This window comes from Camelus bactrianus, chromosome 21 (genome assembly GCF_048773025.1).
Source record: "Camelus bactrianus isolate YW-2024 breed Bactrian camel chromosome 21, ASM4877302v1, whole genome shotgun sequence".
NCBI classification, from domain to species: Eukaryota; Metazoa; Chordata; class Mammalia; order Artiodactyla; family Camelidae; genus Camelus; species Camelus bactrianus.
In genome coordinates this window covers 420,987-436,288 of record NC_133559.1, presented here as the reverse complement: position 1 = coordinate 436,288, position 15,302 = coordinate 420,987, and the positions used below count along the sequence as shown (strand labels likewise).

The window sequence follows — 15,302 nt, the reverse complement described above, 5'->3', positions numbered from 1 at the left end:
CGGACACAGCTGGGAGGGAGCCGCCAATACCCAGGGGAGGGTCCACGCTGCCCCGACCTTCACCACAGGACTTGTTGGATTTTGGTGTCTTATCAAATAAAACCTCCAAAGTTAAATCAAACCCTATTCACATATTCTTCCCTACTCCAACTACATTTGCGGGGCTACACTTTAACCAAAGCATCATATGACAAGTTTTCATTTGGAAAATACAGTGATTTTTAGTAAAGATGTGTTATTCAGTGTAATATGCAGTGGGTTTATTCCCACTTTTAAATAAAATTAGTAAGTGAACATTTTACTGAGACCAGTTCTCTGGGCCCCTCCATGTCCACAAGAGGAACAGTTCCTGAGACAACAGTGCCCAGAACATGGGTGTCCCAGAAAGACGGCGACTTTGGGCCCGCTCCATCACAGACCCTGCTGAAACCCCACCGCTGACAAGACCTGTAATCCAAGTGTCCCACTCCCCGGATCCTGCTGTAGACACTGTCACCTGGATGAGAGGGGAGACAGATGCACACGTACAAAATCTGAGTGTTTCTCTCAGAGAAGCGTCAGCTTCCTGACTGCGTCCCTGTGACAGCAGATGCCGGGGCTGTGCTGTTCTGCGTCAGGAGCACAGAGGCGAGCAGGGAGGGGCCTTTCTGCCCTTCAGCCGCCTCCACTGGAGATGTGCAGAGCCGGCAGAGCAAGCCTCTGGCCACAGGACAGGGACACGGACAGAGGCGGCCCTTGGGCTGAGGCACGACTGGGACTCTGTCCTTTCTCTCAGCAAGGATAAGACACACTGCTTCAGATTTGGCAGAGTCCTTCCACAGACCCCAACCCACTTTCATCCTCAGAATGTCAAGACTGAAAAGCACCCAGAACCGTGCAGTTTACAGATGGGGAAATGAAGGCCCAGCAGTGAGGCTGCAGCACGGAGGTGCAGGGACCAGCTCCAGGTCTCAGGCCCCTAGCCGTCCCCAAGCTGGCTCCCAGCACCGCCACAGGGACTCTGCTTCAGAACGCGACGCAGGGACCTGAGCGTCAGTCCACATGCCGAGCTCACTCTCAAAAATGCACCGTGTGTGCTGAGTTAATGTCTGGAGAACTTGATGACGTTCGGAAATAGCTACAGACCTCAATACACTTTAAATGTCCTAAACCCAGGTTAAGAATTCCTAGTCCCGTTTCTGAAAGAGAAGTTAAGTGGTGTGGGCAAAGGCACACTGGCCAGACAGTTACACACACCTCCCAAGGAACCCAGCAAGGGCTTTGCACTGTCTCTGGACTGGGCTGTGCACCCTGAGAGACCCCAGACGGACCCCAGCCTGCGGCCAGCTTTCTCCCCACCCCCATCACCCGCTCTGCAACGTGCAGACCTTGTGGGGGTGCTTTCCACAAGAGGGGTTTCAGGTGTTCCCTGAACAGAGGCTGTACCAACCTTGAGGTGTCCTGTCACAGTCCAGGGCTCTCAGAACTGAGGGCACAAGTCTGGGTGGCAATGTCCCCTCTTCCGGGCAATTCACCAGAGCGGTCAGAACTGAGTTCAGAGGTCAGCAGCTCGCTTTTTTTACTGCCTACTTCTCCATCAGAGAAGACCAAAGAGACAATTAAAAGTGATCCAAGACAGCCTTCAGGAGGTAAGTGGACACATAAACTGTGGGACATTCAGACAATGGAACATTATTCAGCACAAAAAAAAAAAAAAAAAAAAAAGAGCTGTCAAGCCGTGAAAAGACAAGAAGGACCCTGAAATGCACGTTACTAAGTGCAAGAAGGCAATCTGAAACGGCAGTGTGATTCCAACCCTGTGACAGTCTGGGAAAGGCGAACTATGGAGACAGTAAACAGCTCAGTGGTGGCCAGGGCAGGGGGGCAGGGGGCCACCGGGGGAGCTCGGGGGACGTTTAGGGCTGTGACACTTCTCGCATGAGCCTTTAGCGGTGGGTACACGTCATCACATACGCGTATCCAAGCCCACAGAGTGCAGAGTGCCAAAAAGGCAGCCCAGTGCCGACAGTGCAGGCGCACGGCCTGAAACAAATCAACTGCTCTGGCGGGGCAGAGGTGTATGGGGACTCTCTGTACCTTCCTAAAACTGCTCCAAAATATAGTCTGTTTAAAAATATATATTTTTTTTAATGCTCCTGCCAGGAAAACAGAATGTGCAGCAGGAGGGAACTCCGATTCATAAGCTATGGTAAGGGCTGAGTAACACAGGCAGTCCTGCCTGTCAGGCCGGACACCCTCATGAAGCCCCTCCCACCATATCTGCTTCCCACCCACCTCCAGGGCTCACAGGCCAGGCAGAACCCTCTGCTGTGGGAAGGCCAGCAGGGTGCAAGTGGACGAGGCCTCTTTTCCAGAAAATGTAAAAGTAACAATTTTATCAGGCACATTGTAAACCACTCTCTAGCTGACACAGTCATTGAGTCACGATTTACGGTTCACATCGTGGGAAATTCATGCAGAACATGAAAGCTGATATGCAGTCTGACCTCTATTTTGTGAAAAGTATATAAAAACATATAAAAGTTTTAATTTATGTTTTTTATCTCTGAGTGGCAGAATTATCCATGATTTTTATTTCCTTCTTTATATTTAGCTTTGTTTACTAATAAGTGTTACTCTTTGAATTGTTAGCTCCCCAAAAAACATTATGTTGGGATACTAAACCCCCAAGTGCCTCAGAAGCTGGCCTTATTTGGAGACGGTCTTTGTGGCTGTAGTCAGTCAGATGAGATTATGCAGGTGGGTCTCACCCAGCACGACCAGTGTCCTTACAGAAAGGGGAAATTTGCCCACATGACGGGGCAGAGATGGGGGTGATGCTTCTACGAGACACAGAACATCAGAGCTGCCAGTGAACCAGCAGGAGCTGGGAGAGGCCGGGACAGGACCCCTAGGTCTCAGAAGGAGCCAGCCCGGCCGGCACCTCGGCCTCGGGCTTCCAGCCTTCAGGACTGCGGGAGAGTGACTTTCTGGTGCTGCCCCCTCTCAAGCCTGCGACCCCACCGGGCACCATCCCACTTCTAGACACTGGGCACAGCACACTGTCTCCAAGCAGCACAAGCCTGTCACTGTCTGGGAATCCTCAACAGCCAGCCTAGCTGGATCTGCAGCCTCTGGCCACTCCCCCCGAGACCCCGGCCCTTGGACCTGGACGCCATCTACTCAAGTCTTGAGAAAAGTGCAAGAGGGCCAGGAGGCCTGGTGTGTGGCCTGCCTGGAGGAACAGGCTGGATCAGCACTAGTTCCTCAGATGGGAAAGGAGGACAGCACAGAGGAGGCCTGTAGAAAACGGGCTTCTGCCAAGAGCAGCTGACCAGGTCCTGTCAGTTCTGTGCCCGGGCCTCACTCCAGACCTGACAGTGGACACACATGACATCAGGCCAGGAACAAAGGACCAGGGAATCCAGTGATGGGACAGAGACTACCCCCACCCCCACACGGCAGCACAATCACGGTTCAAGTTTAAGAAGGGCCCCGGGGACCACCAGTGCCTGGAGCAGATGCACCAGCTGGTCCCTGAGTACTCCCTACCCCTCCCCGTAAGTCAGACACAAGCACAGCCACCTCTTCGTTAGTGTCAGAAGGACCCCAAGGTGCACTCAGACTGCCACTGATCAGTTATGGTACCTTGAAAACCCCACTATTCAACATCTTTCAGGCCTAGAATCTTACAATAAAAATGTGGAAAACGCTATTTTCTTGGATTTCGTAGGGAGCAAAAAGGACACAAGTGAAGGAATCCAGCAAGTGCTGCCTCTCACGGATGCTAGGAGTTACTGAGAGAACCAGTCAGCAGGCAGCTTCTGACGTGACCCCTCCCAGGTGGCGGGGCACAGGAGGGGTCGCAGGGACAGAGCCCGACCCCGAGACTCTGATGCAGACACCGTGCTGGAGCAAACACTGCGTCCTTACGTCCAGAACACAGCACACTTCCAACCTCACAACCCCCCCTTTTTTTTTGGCACTAAGAACACCCAAATCCCTCTTCCCAAAAGGCCATGCCAATAACTGTCCAGGGGGCCTCCTCTGGAGCGCACAAGAGGCCACCTCAGCAGGCCCACTCCTGAAGTCGCCTCCCCAATCCTGTCCTTGGCGATCCCCAGGCACAGCCCACGGCCCTTCCACCACCTGTTCCCTGCTCCGCCTCCTTCACCAAGACCCAGGGGGCTGCACTGGGAGCGCCTGAGCAGATGCCTGCCCGCTGCCTGGGTCCACCCTCCCCATGTGAGCAAGGCCCGCAGGACGCAAGGCGGCATCTCGGCCTGGCCAGCAGGACGTGCAGCACGCTTCAACAGAACACAGGGAGCACCTGTTCTAAGCAAGATACACGCAAACCTCCTCACCCTCAACACAAAATGTGCAGAAAATCCCTCAGCCAGCTTTTAAAATTTGATGGTATTAAAGAGTAAGACAAACTCTCCACGGGAGCCCCTGCAGCTAACGACAGAACGAAAGCCATCACAGTATCAGAATGCACCACTCAAGGCTGCAGGCAGCCCACAGCCCTTCGTCGCCGCGAGCAGACCTCTCCAGGCCTTCCTCGCCAGGCCCGGTCCAGCTAGAAACGTCCAGAGGGTGGGGACAGGGCCCCACAGGCCCGAACCCAAGGCACCTGCGCAGCCACTGAGGGGCCCAGGCTGGGCTCAGACCTGCCCGCTGTCCACACCCTCTCCCTGAGCACATGGACTCTCCCAGCAACTCAAACTTCTTGGAACAAGAGGACAAAGTTCTGCTGACCAACAAGAGCTGGGGTGGGGAGAGCGAGGGCTTCTGGGGGAGTGTGTGTACACAACTGCCAATTTTTACAGGAAAAAAACAGATGCATTTAATGAAATCTAATTTAAGTGACGTCAAATGTTCCACAGTTTATACGATTATCTGAAGGGAACCTAGCTGATGAATATTCCCCAGAATTCTAAAAGTACAATAAAAATTACATTCAGAATTAAGAATACTCAAATTATATTGGCATAATTAGCTATGAATATTTCTTTGAAAATGAAGCAAAACTGCTTTGTTATCTATTTTTAAATCCTGATAAGCATCTTTGCTACAGTGGGCAACATATTATTAACATAAGGAACTACAAGTTCCTTACAACCTGCAGATCCAGCCCAGCTGCCGCCCTGCCCTCAGGCCACAGCACCCACAGACGGGGCGGAACCCCCAGAACCCACATGTGCCGTGACCAGGAAATGCCACAGTCCCTAGTGGCCAACCAGTACCCGGGTGGTGGCAGGGTCAGTGAATCACCACTCCTACCAGACAAGCTGCAGAGAGGGGCCTGCCCAGAGGCGTGTCTCTCTGACACAGCACCACAGGGCACAGCATGCTCTGTCAGAAGAGACACCAAGGAAAGGGTCCCCTCCCTGGGTCCCTGCCCCTCCAACTCTGCAGTTCAGGTGGGACCTCCGGTGTCACCAGCACATGGACAACAGGCAGGGGGGACTCAGTTCCACTGCTTACGAGACTTCCAGCCCCCAAGCTCCAGGACCAGGCACCTGTGGTGCACAGCTGTTTGCAGTGAGCACAGCCTGCTCAGAGCGCCAGCTCAGCACTGCATCCAGGGACACGAGAAATCATGCCTGTTGCTGCAAGTTCAACATTTTGACAAGTCGAAAAGTGATCACTTTCTAACAACTATAAATGGGGATGGGAGGGAAGGAGGAAGAGGGGAGAAAGAAGGAAGGCCTTTGCTTTTGGAAACAATTCAAAACTCCTGTTTCATAGGAAGCAACCGTAACATCCAGGGATTGGGGCTGAACGACACCTGCGGGCGGCCCAGGCTCACTCAGACTCACACCTACACGCACTTCAAACCTGCTGAGACGGGAGCCATCCATTGAGAGCTGCTCCAAACTCTTCACTTCGGGAAGGCCTGAACCTTCCACTTTACCAAGAAAGAGGTTCACAAAGTGAGAATGACCCCAGCTCTCAGCTGAGAGCAGTTTGTACGTAAGAGGAAAGGAAAACAGACGCTAACTCTAGTTTTCTTACAGCTTCTATTTTCACTGAGCTTAGTCTCCACACACAGCATCACGAACCTCTCAGGGTCTGGAGGGCGAGTCCCATGCAGGGACCCCAATCACGGGGCAGGAACCAGGGCTCAGGAGAGAAAGAGGACAGTCAGAGCCAGCATCAGCCAGCCCAGCACACACGGGGGCCCAGAACCCTGGAGCCACAGCCACACCTGAAGCGTCCTTCCCAGGGCAGGACGAGCCAAGAAGCCAACCAGCCGGGCCTTAACCATACCCAGGGGAGGCCAGAGCACAGCAGTGAACAAGCCCACCTCTGTCAGAAGTGATCTTCGGTCTGATCTAAATGGCTCCCATTCCACCTTAAGTAGCCAACATGAAAGTTAAAAATAATGATCATATGGATACAATGAAAAATCATCAGAAAGACTGGAAAGTCATTGTGTTTAAACTTCTGCCTTTTGATGCCAGGAAAGGTGGCTGACGGTAGACCCAGCAACTTGGGCTCAGCTGTGTGGCTGCAGACCCCAGCGGCGCACGCTGGGCGGTCTCTAGCAATACCTTCATCTCCATCTGACCCACACCATGGACTTTTCTGAAGACAATGACACCCAGTAGTAACTGCGTATTTCTGGTCCACAAAAGTGACCCACAGCACCAGACACTGTGGACTACCACTGTGGTGCTGTCAGAAAGCCATCCTTCCTGGTCAGGAAACCTTCCACACGTTAGCACGCCTCCTGCCCGCGGTCTTCCAGGCATCCGTCAGCACCGCTGCTGACGACTGGGTTTCTTCTCATGAGGTATCACCAAATACTTATTAATAATCTAATTTAAGCAGCATCGTGTTTTTCCTCATTATAAATTACAAGCAATATCATAGTTTTCAAACAAAGGCTGGCTTGGCCCACAGGTGTGGGCAGGCCTGGTCCTGCCCACACGGGTGCCCGGGGAGACCGCGGGGACATTCCCGCCTCATCGCCAACACCCCTCTGGCTGGGCCAGCTTCTTTCCAACTGCAGACCAACCTGCAGAATAGAGAAGACAGTTCTAGGCCTATGTCAGAGACAGCTAACATCTCAACTCCTTCATAGCTTGTCCCCATTTCCAAGGAAATACTTCAGTCACGTCAGAGGCCAGACAGGTACATTTAAAGTGGCCCGACCAGTGATGGTGAGCTGGCGGACAGCTAGCTCCTGGCCAATGACGTGGAGAGAAAGGCTCCTCCCATCTGCCAGGAGCACCACCACAGAGCAGGTCGTACACTTTGGGACCATCTACTTTAAATCACTAACACCTGGCCAAGGTATGAAAAACTGAGCCAAAGTTTTCTTTCCAACTGTTCCCAGTCCACACATCGGAGGACATGGGTATCTGCCCAGGTGGCACCCTCCGGAGGAGGGCAGCTGTCCCAGAGCAGCAGGTGCCAGTGAGCCCTGAAGCCTCGAGAAAGCAGCTGCCCTGCGCTCAAAACCTGTGCCAGTAATTCCCAGGAGGAGGCCACGGGTAGGGGCAGCCAAGCAAGGACCCTATTCCATACCCACCTACCACACACGCCACCTCGACTGCCCAGAAAGCATGTGCTACTAAGGCCGGGACCTGAGTGGAGCACAGCAGCCAGGCTGCCACCACAGCCTGGAGGGCACAGACGGTTCCAGGCCGTGCTGGCGCCACATGTAGAGCACAGAACAGCACAACAAGGGGGTCCTAGTGGTCTCCAGACGACTCAGGGAGGGAGTTATCAAAGACGGTAATGGGGCTGAGAGGATACGAACTTCCCTCACAGGCCAGGCTACCGGCCTGTTTTAATTTTTCCACTGAATCCCTCTTGCTGGTCACCAAGGATGCCACTCACTGATCCCACATGGCTCACTACTGTCACTCTGAAACATCTCATTTAAGGGAAATCCAGGACAAAATCCCAAACACTTAGCCAACACTGCAAAGTCCAAAAAAACCAGCTTGGAGATGTAAGCATTATTTTCATACTGCTTTTTACAAACCAATGAAAATAACACACACTGATAAGCGAGCAGCACATCAGAGCACTTACCGACTCCATGGCTGAAGGTCACAGGTGACAGGGCAGCGTATCGAGTCTAGCAGGCAAGAGCCCCCAGGCAGTGCTGCGCAGCTTCTGAGAGAGGAGAGGAAAATCAGCTCCTGGAAATAACCATTTCCACTCATTCCTTTCAGCATCTCAATCTCTCTTCACTTGGACTTACTATTCGGACCCTACCACCCTCCCCACCCTGTCTCTCCAACTGTGGACAAGCAAGAGCGTTTAGGACGTGGGCTGGACTGTGCAGGCCCAGGAAGGGCTCATACCAACGGTCTGTCTGAGGACCCCACCCAAGGGGAAATCTCTGCTCTCGATAGTTTTTTCTGGAAAGCAGTGCCCAGAAAGGCCAGCTAAGGGAAGAACACTCAGATGGGCCTGTCACTCTCCACAGGGTCGGCCTGGGCCTCAGAAGGGCTGTTCCTAGAGCTCCTGCCTGCGTGCAGTCCGACAGAAATCCCAGAAATCCTTCGTCAAAGTCGTTTTGCATCCTCTACAGCCCTGCTGTCACACTCAGAATAAAATCTCAACTCCTTCTGGTTCTCAAAGGCCCACAGCCTCCCCTCGCCGCCCTCCGCCCCTGCCCCCCTCACAGGGACATTCAGGCCACCCCTCTCCCCGCTCCACTCTCTCTCCAGCTACCTGGGGTCCATCTTCAAAGACAAAGGACCACAACTCGGAGCACACACACACCCCGTGACCCCAGGTCAGAAGCCTGACTCTGGCATCTGACTCGAGTCTGAGCTATTCCTCACAGGACATAGGAGGAACGGGCAGATCTGGCCCTGAGCACCAGCACAATCTGTAAATGTGACTCAGAAATGGGGGGGGCCCCGCTGGGCACCCCTCAACTCGCCCTCCAGAGCCAGGGCCCCAGCCTCCACCCACAGGCAAACCTCCTCTTCCCTCAGTTCTCAAGGGCAGCTCTACACGGCCACACAGCTGAGTCTCAAAAACCCTAACAATGGATGAGAAAGGGTCTCAGAGGAGTATATTCAATGTATTTGTGTTTTTTAAAAGCACGTGAAACTTAGTATGTCTGATTTACCATGTACACAGTATAACACCAATAAAACACAAAGCATCACAAAGCACAAATCTCACAGCACCAGCTCCTCTAGGGCATCTGGCGGGCAGCCATCCGCTGGAGGCGCATGCCAGGCCTCCAGGGCCGCTGAGGCCGAGCTGCTGGCAGCGGGGGTGGGGGCTAGCCCCCACACTCTCATGCATGCCAGCTCGGGTGACAGGCTGCAGGCCTCATCCCCTCTGCTGCCCGATAGGGAGCCGACAGGGTGAAGGGCTCCCCCAAAGCAAGAGCTCCCCTGAGCCCGGCTCCCAGAGCACTTCCATTGCATGATTACTTGAAATAATTTATTTCTATCCTTCAAAACTAGGGTTTTAAAAGTACAGACACAACTAAAAACATTTTCATTCATCAAACATTTTTACATCAAAACAGCAATTTCGACTATCTGAAAGTAAACCCAAAGTCTAATAGCAAAAAAGAGCAAATGGCACTATTGTACAATCTTCCAAAATGACTGTAAAAAACAGACTTTATTGAGAATCCTCTCCAAAGACCCACATGCCAGAAATCAAATAAATCAAGCAACCACTGTGGCCTTGCCACACGAACACAGTAACACTCTAGTCAGAAAGGGAGGTTACGGCAGTAACAGGACGAAAACTGAATAAATGCTACAGTCTCCCAAGAGAGCTTCCAGATCTTCAAGAGTAAAACAAACCAACACTGCTGGGGGACACACCCTTACACCCTTCCCCACGATCCCACGGGGCATCAGGCTCCCTCCCCTTGCAAGCCCCACCCGAGCAGCAGAGCAGGAGATGGCAGACAGGGATATGGTGCTTGTGGACAGTGCGGGCCCAAGGGCCGCACTCAGCTTCCTGACCTGTGCTGACAGGTGTGCAGGCGTGTCTGTAAAGATGGAGTAGGATTTTTCAGTCCTTATACTCCTGGCACAGGATTTTTCAGAGCTGACATTAACCTAGAGGACTATGAAAACCAAACGTGGAAAAGCAGCTTCCATTGACCACACCTTGGTTTTACTGAAAAGCAAAAACTAAGTCACTAAGCTTTTCAACTTTCCAATAAAGATGATAACAGAACAACAGAGTTTATGATGAATGTCTACACCAGGAATGCAGCCAGTAATAACTGCTCCTTGGTGCTGAAGGAAACCTGAGTTTCTCAAACCTACACCTCTGATCCTGGGGCCACGTGGTCTCTACCAGGACACCCTGGGCACCGCAAGCTGCTGAGCAGTGTCCTCAGCCTCCCTCACCCCACGCTGTGACAGCCCATCGTCTCCAAACAGCGTCCAAGTCCCCCAAAGGGCAAAATCATGTGGGTAGACAACCAATGCTCTATTCCAACTGGTATTTCACAAATAAGAAAACTGGCCCAAATTAGGAAAAGTGAGGTAAAACATAAGTTTTCAGTTGTCCGGGGTCATTCAGGGAATCAAAACCAAGCTGGAAATAGAACCCAGGTCTCCTAAATCCTGGTCTAAAGGCCTTCTCATCTTAAGGGAAAATACATAGTAACTGACTCAATTATTCCTAGAAGACAATACAAACTAAGAAGCCTCTGCGGGGAGGACAGAGCTCAGTGATGGAGCACATGCTTAGCATGCACGAGGTCCTGGGTTCAATAATCCCCAGTACCTCCTCTAAAAATAAGTAAGTAAATCTAATTACCTACCCCCAAAAAATAAATAAAATTTTTAAAAAGTAAGAGCCTCTAAAATATTTACCCCTGAGAGAGTAGTCCCATTTCTGGGGAACACACATTGCAGAAACAGCCTAAAATATGAAAAAAAGCTCACATGTTCACCCCAAAACCACCACCACCCTCATCAAGCCACATCTGCCGAGAGAAACACACTGTCAGAGCTCCAGTATTCCGAGAGAAGACAGCCAGTGGGAACAGAGTGCAGACGAGACCCCGGGGACGTGGAGCTGCCAATGAGCAGGGAGAGGGGACTGCCGGCCCCACCGAGAACCACCAGAAGCAGCGAGGAGAGACCCCTCGATGGCGCCGGCAACACGGCCAAGACCGTACTCACAAGTGCTCACGAGGTGCAGTGGGGCAGTCTGCACGAAGGATGACACCAACGCTCGTTTGAGAAAAACCAGGAAACATCTTTGCCATTACAGTGTCACCTCTGAACAAAGGGGCATACAACAGTTTAAATTTATTTCCTATTCCTTCCTACCTCACCAACTCCTTCAATGAACTCAGAGCCACATTAGGGGCTGAGAAAAATTTTTTTTAAAAATTACCAAGAAATACCATGATATTCATGTTAACCCCACCTCATCTCATTTCTGCATAAAAGCTGACACTGAACACTCCTCTCTCTGTGGAAAGCCACCGCCTGCAGCAAACCCAGTCCCCAGCACAGAACCGGATCCTTGTAAGGACCCTTGACAGGCTCTGTTATTATTCTGGGGGGGGGGACCCCACACTTCGGAAGAGTCTACTTATACAATTATATTTGATAATTAAATTCACTTCTATTTTTAGTATTCAAAGACCTGTAACTGCTAATCAGAGTTTCTGACCATCATGAGACAAGCAGGTTTTTAAACTACCTGGCTATGATGTTGACCCACACGGCAGAAACCACGGTGCCTGCGGCCGGCCCACAGGCCCAGCCTCCGCGTCAACAGTCTCACTCTGGGTTCACAGCCTGGAGCACTGCTCAGGCCTGACCGTCTCCCTCCTGCCCCACCTTTCCAAATGCCCAAAATTCTGAGAATCCAAATTTACAGAAGCCTGGTCTTGCTGCACTGGCCTCAGCTCACAGCGCTGTTCCATCCCTGCCTCTGTGCGACCTCAGCTCTCATTAGCAGGAGTGAGGATCTGGTCGAGGGAGCCGTGCCAGCAGGCAGGCACCCCTCAGACGCTGCCACCAGGGTTCCAGGTACTGGTCATACCCCGAGGAGGGCTGCAAACTGCTCCTCTCCTGCCTTTCCTTCCTGCTCCCTACAGAAAGGCGGCAGCGTGCCCTGCCCGCCTAGAGCTCTGGGTGCACATCCTGGGCCAGGGGTCAGGAGCCCCACATAGAGCGGTGGCCTCCTGACCAGTGAATGCGTCCTCCATGAGCGCCAATGCATGCACAGACAGCAAGATGAGTTACCAGGTGTGTATACGAGGCAGGTGAGCACACAACATCGCCACGCCCTGCTGAGCACCAGACGCCTTCAGGTCCAAACAGAGCTGGCTGAGACTGCCATCCTGGTGGGTCTAAAGTGGGCAGTAACTTCCACAGAATGTTCACAGCAGTTTTTCCCACAATCCCCCCAAACCAGGATGGGCACAGGTGCCCTTCAACAGGTGGATGATAAATACACTGTGGTCCATGGGCCCTGGGGACCGGTGTTCGGCAACACAAGGCGGGGCAAGTGGGCCCACGCTCACTCGGCCCTCAGGGGCTCGTCCGGGCCACCCCAAAGGTGACATCCACATGCTACCCCCGGGCCGTTCTCACAGGACAGAGCAGTGGTCACCAGGGTTTAGAGCAGGGGTGAGGAGATGAGGCAAGACAAAGGAGAATGCACTTGTGAAAAGGCAAACAGGAGAGACCCTTGTGATGGTGGACACAGGGGGCCTGGAGGGATGAAACTGCACAGAGCGCTCGAGCGCACACGCACGTATACACACACGTACGTACATGCACACAGTGTAAGTGAGACCTGCCCACCTGAACAAGATTGACGGGTTGTGTCCACGTCAACACTCTGGGGGGTGATGTTACACTATACGTAAGTTTTATAAAATGATACCATTTCAAGAAACCGGGCAGAGTATCTAAGGGGTCGCAGTATTTCTTACAACTTCACATGACTCTACAATGATCTCAATTTAAAAACAAAACAAAAAATGTCTAATATTGGCAATTTTGTATGGTTTAGCCTAATTTAACCCCAACAATCCGATAGGGTCGGTACGGTTGTCAGTCCCACTTCACACAGGAGACCTCTGAGGCCTCGTGAGGGCGCAGAGCTGAGCCGAGGTGCCCGCTGCACGGGGCCAGGACTCAGACCCAGGCCAGCGGGCTCCAGAGCCCACACTCATCCACCTCCTCCCCCGAAACTGGACAAGGGAAACACAAGCACCCACGCCTTCTCACTGTGGCTTTGAAAATCTCCTTAAAATGTAGTGGAGAGGACGGGGGCATGCCGCTGTCTGAAGAACACACGAGTGGCAGTGCCCCACTTCAAAGTCCTCCGTCACAAAAGCTCAAAGTGCCTGCGGCGCCAGGCCCACCTCTGCTGCGGGCTGGGCCCGACCTCCGCCTTCCAGGAGCGCAGGTTTTGAGGGAGGGCTAATTGTTCTTCCCGTGTCTTCGGACAGGCGCTAGCTGTCACTGCTCTCTTGGTCTGACTCGGGTGAAGGCTCAAGGGAACAGCGTGGGAAGGACCCGGAGCTGAGGCAGTAGGAAAGAAGTTGGGGAAGATGAGAGGAGAACACAGCTCTTCTCTTCCATTCAAACCCTTCTCTCCGCAGGACAAAACAAGCAAGAAACAGAAGTAATGTTTCAGGACAATTCTCTTCTTACACTTAAGAGAAGGAAGAGTGGAGAAGGTGGTCTTCAAACCACCCAGGAGGCAGGAAGGCGTGAGGCTCTGTCCAGGGAGAAGGGCCGCTCGAAAGCCACCACACCCAGGGGATGGCGGCAAACAGGCTTTTTAAAGTAACTAGATGCTCAGCTATAAAGACAAACACGAAAGGGGAACTCTGTAAACCAGAAACTGGGAAACTCCTGAAGGTGGACATAGAAGCGTGGACTCTGGCTAGAGAAAGGACCTGGAGCAGGCTGTGAGGCTGGAGGAGCTGACTGTTCACGGCGCCAGGAACCCAGACTCCACAGCACGCGTGCCAGCCCGACTCAGAGCAGGAAGCCACGCCGCCCAGTCATGGCCCTGACCCCAGACCCTCAGCACAATGAGCCGCACGAAGGACAGTCGTCCAGACGCCACACACACCTGGAGCCCTCGTGAGAAGAAATGAAGGCAGCAACCCTGCTGAGGTCTAGGTTAGAAGACAGACGACCAGCTCGCGATTCCCACCAGCATCCGGCTCTGAGGACAAAGCCCCGACAGCAGGCTGCTGCCATCCGCGTCGTGGGGACGCCCTGCCCACCCAGACCTGGTGACCAGGGTCCAGCCCTGGAGACACAGGGAGCAGAAGCCAGGGCTGCCCCACCTCATTCACGTGGACGACCGCGCACTGGTCTCACGCTCACGACTCTCCCCGGCGTATTTCTACAAAAGGAGTAACCAAGGAGGAAAGACCACAGGACACTGCCGAACAGGACCTCAGCATCAGTCCAGCTCCACGCCACACGAGTGCCACCGCAGGCACCACAGGAGAGTGCTCAACAGACACACCAGACACCCAGGGACACAGACAGGAAGGCAAACCCACCTCGAAAGGACCCCACTAAAGCTGGAACTAAAATGGGATGTCCAGCGAGAAAACTCACCTCAGGAAAGGCATACGAAGCCCTAAAGAACAGACAAGACACCGTGGGAGCTCGTCCACGAGCAGAGCCCAGCAAGGCTGCGGGACAGAGCCAACGCACAAGGCCAGCCATGCGCCTGCACGCCAGGTGACCCTCGGAAAGGGAAACCCAGGGAGTAGCAACATCAGAAAGAGTAAAACGTCTCAGAATGAATTCAACCAAAGAAGTGCAAGACTTGTCCACTGAAAACCACAAAAAACTCCTGAAAGAAATTACAGAAGGCCAAAATCCACGGGGAAAGCCTGTTTCCAGACTGGGAGCCAATGCTGCTGAAAGCAGTCCCACCCGAGAGCCTAGGGCTCCAGCGAAACGCCGGCTGCCTTTTCCAGAGCTGGGCGAGGGCCCTGAGAGCCACAGGGAACTGCTGCAGTGCTCTTCTTTAGGCACCTTGCACACGCGCAGCTCACAGAGCTATGCGTGTTCTCTAAACATTATCTGAGAGTACATAAGGAAGACGTAGCTGAAATGTCTACTATACATCTGCCAGGTGTTTTGCTTTGTTTTTCCGTAAAAGGGTGATTAAAAAAAAGTACTAAGGAAACAGCCCTCAGGTTACTAACCCATAAAACAAGGGCATTAAATGTGATAATGCCCAAAATGCCCTTCATTCTGAAAGTTGAAGACTCTTCAATATAACACTGTTTCTTTAAAAAGATATCACTCTGGGCAGGGACAGTACAGCCCAGGGGTGGAGCACATGCCTCACACGCACAAGGT

At 52.7% G+C, this 15,302-nt stretch overlaps 1 protein-coding gene across 8 annotated transcripts in view; it reads right to left on the bottom strand.

Moving 5' to 3' along the window:
- ANKRD11 (ankyrin repeat domain containing 11) overlaps nucleotides 1-15,302 on the bottom strand; it is a 136,543-nt gene that overhangs the window by 71,458 nt on the left and 49,783 nt on the right. For 7 of the 8 annotated variants that reach the window (XM_074349166.1, XM_074349170.1, XM_074349165.1 and 4 more), the window contains exon 2: nucleotides 8,029-8,112. The exons of the other annotated variant lie outside the window; for it this stretch is intronic. The gene's annotated coding sequence lies outside the window, so the exon portion shown is untranslated. The remainder of the gene's footprint in view (nucleotides 1-8,028; nucleotides 8,113-15,302) is intronic. 8 annotated transcript variants of the gene reach the window in all.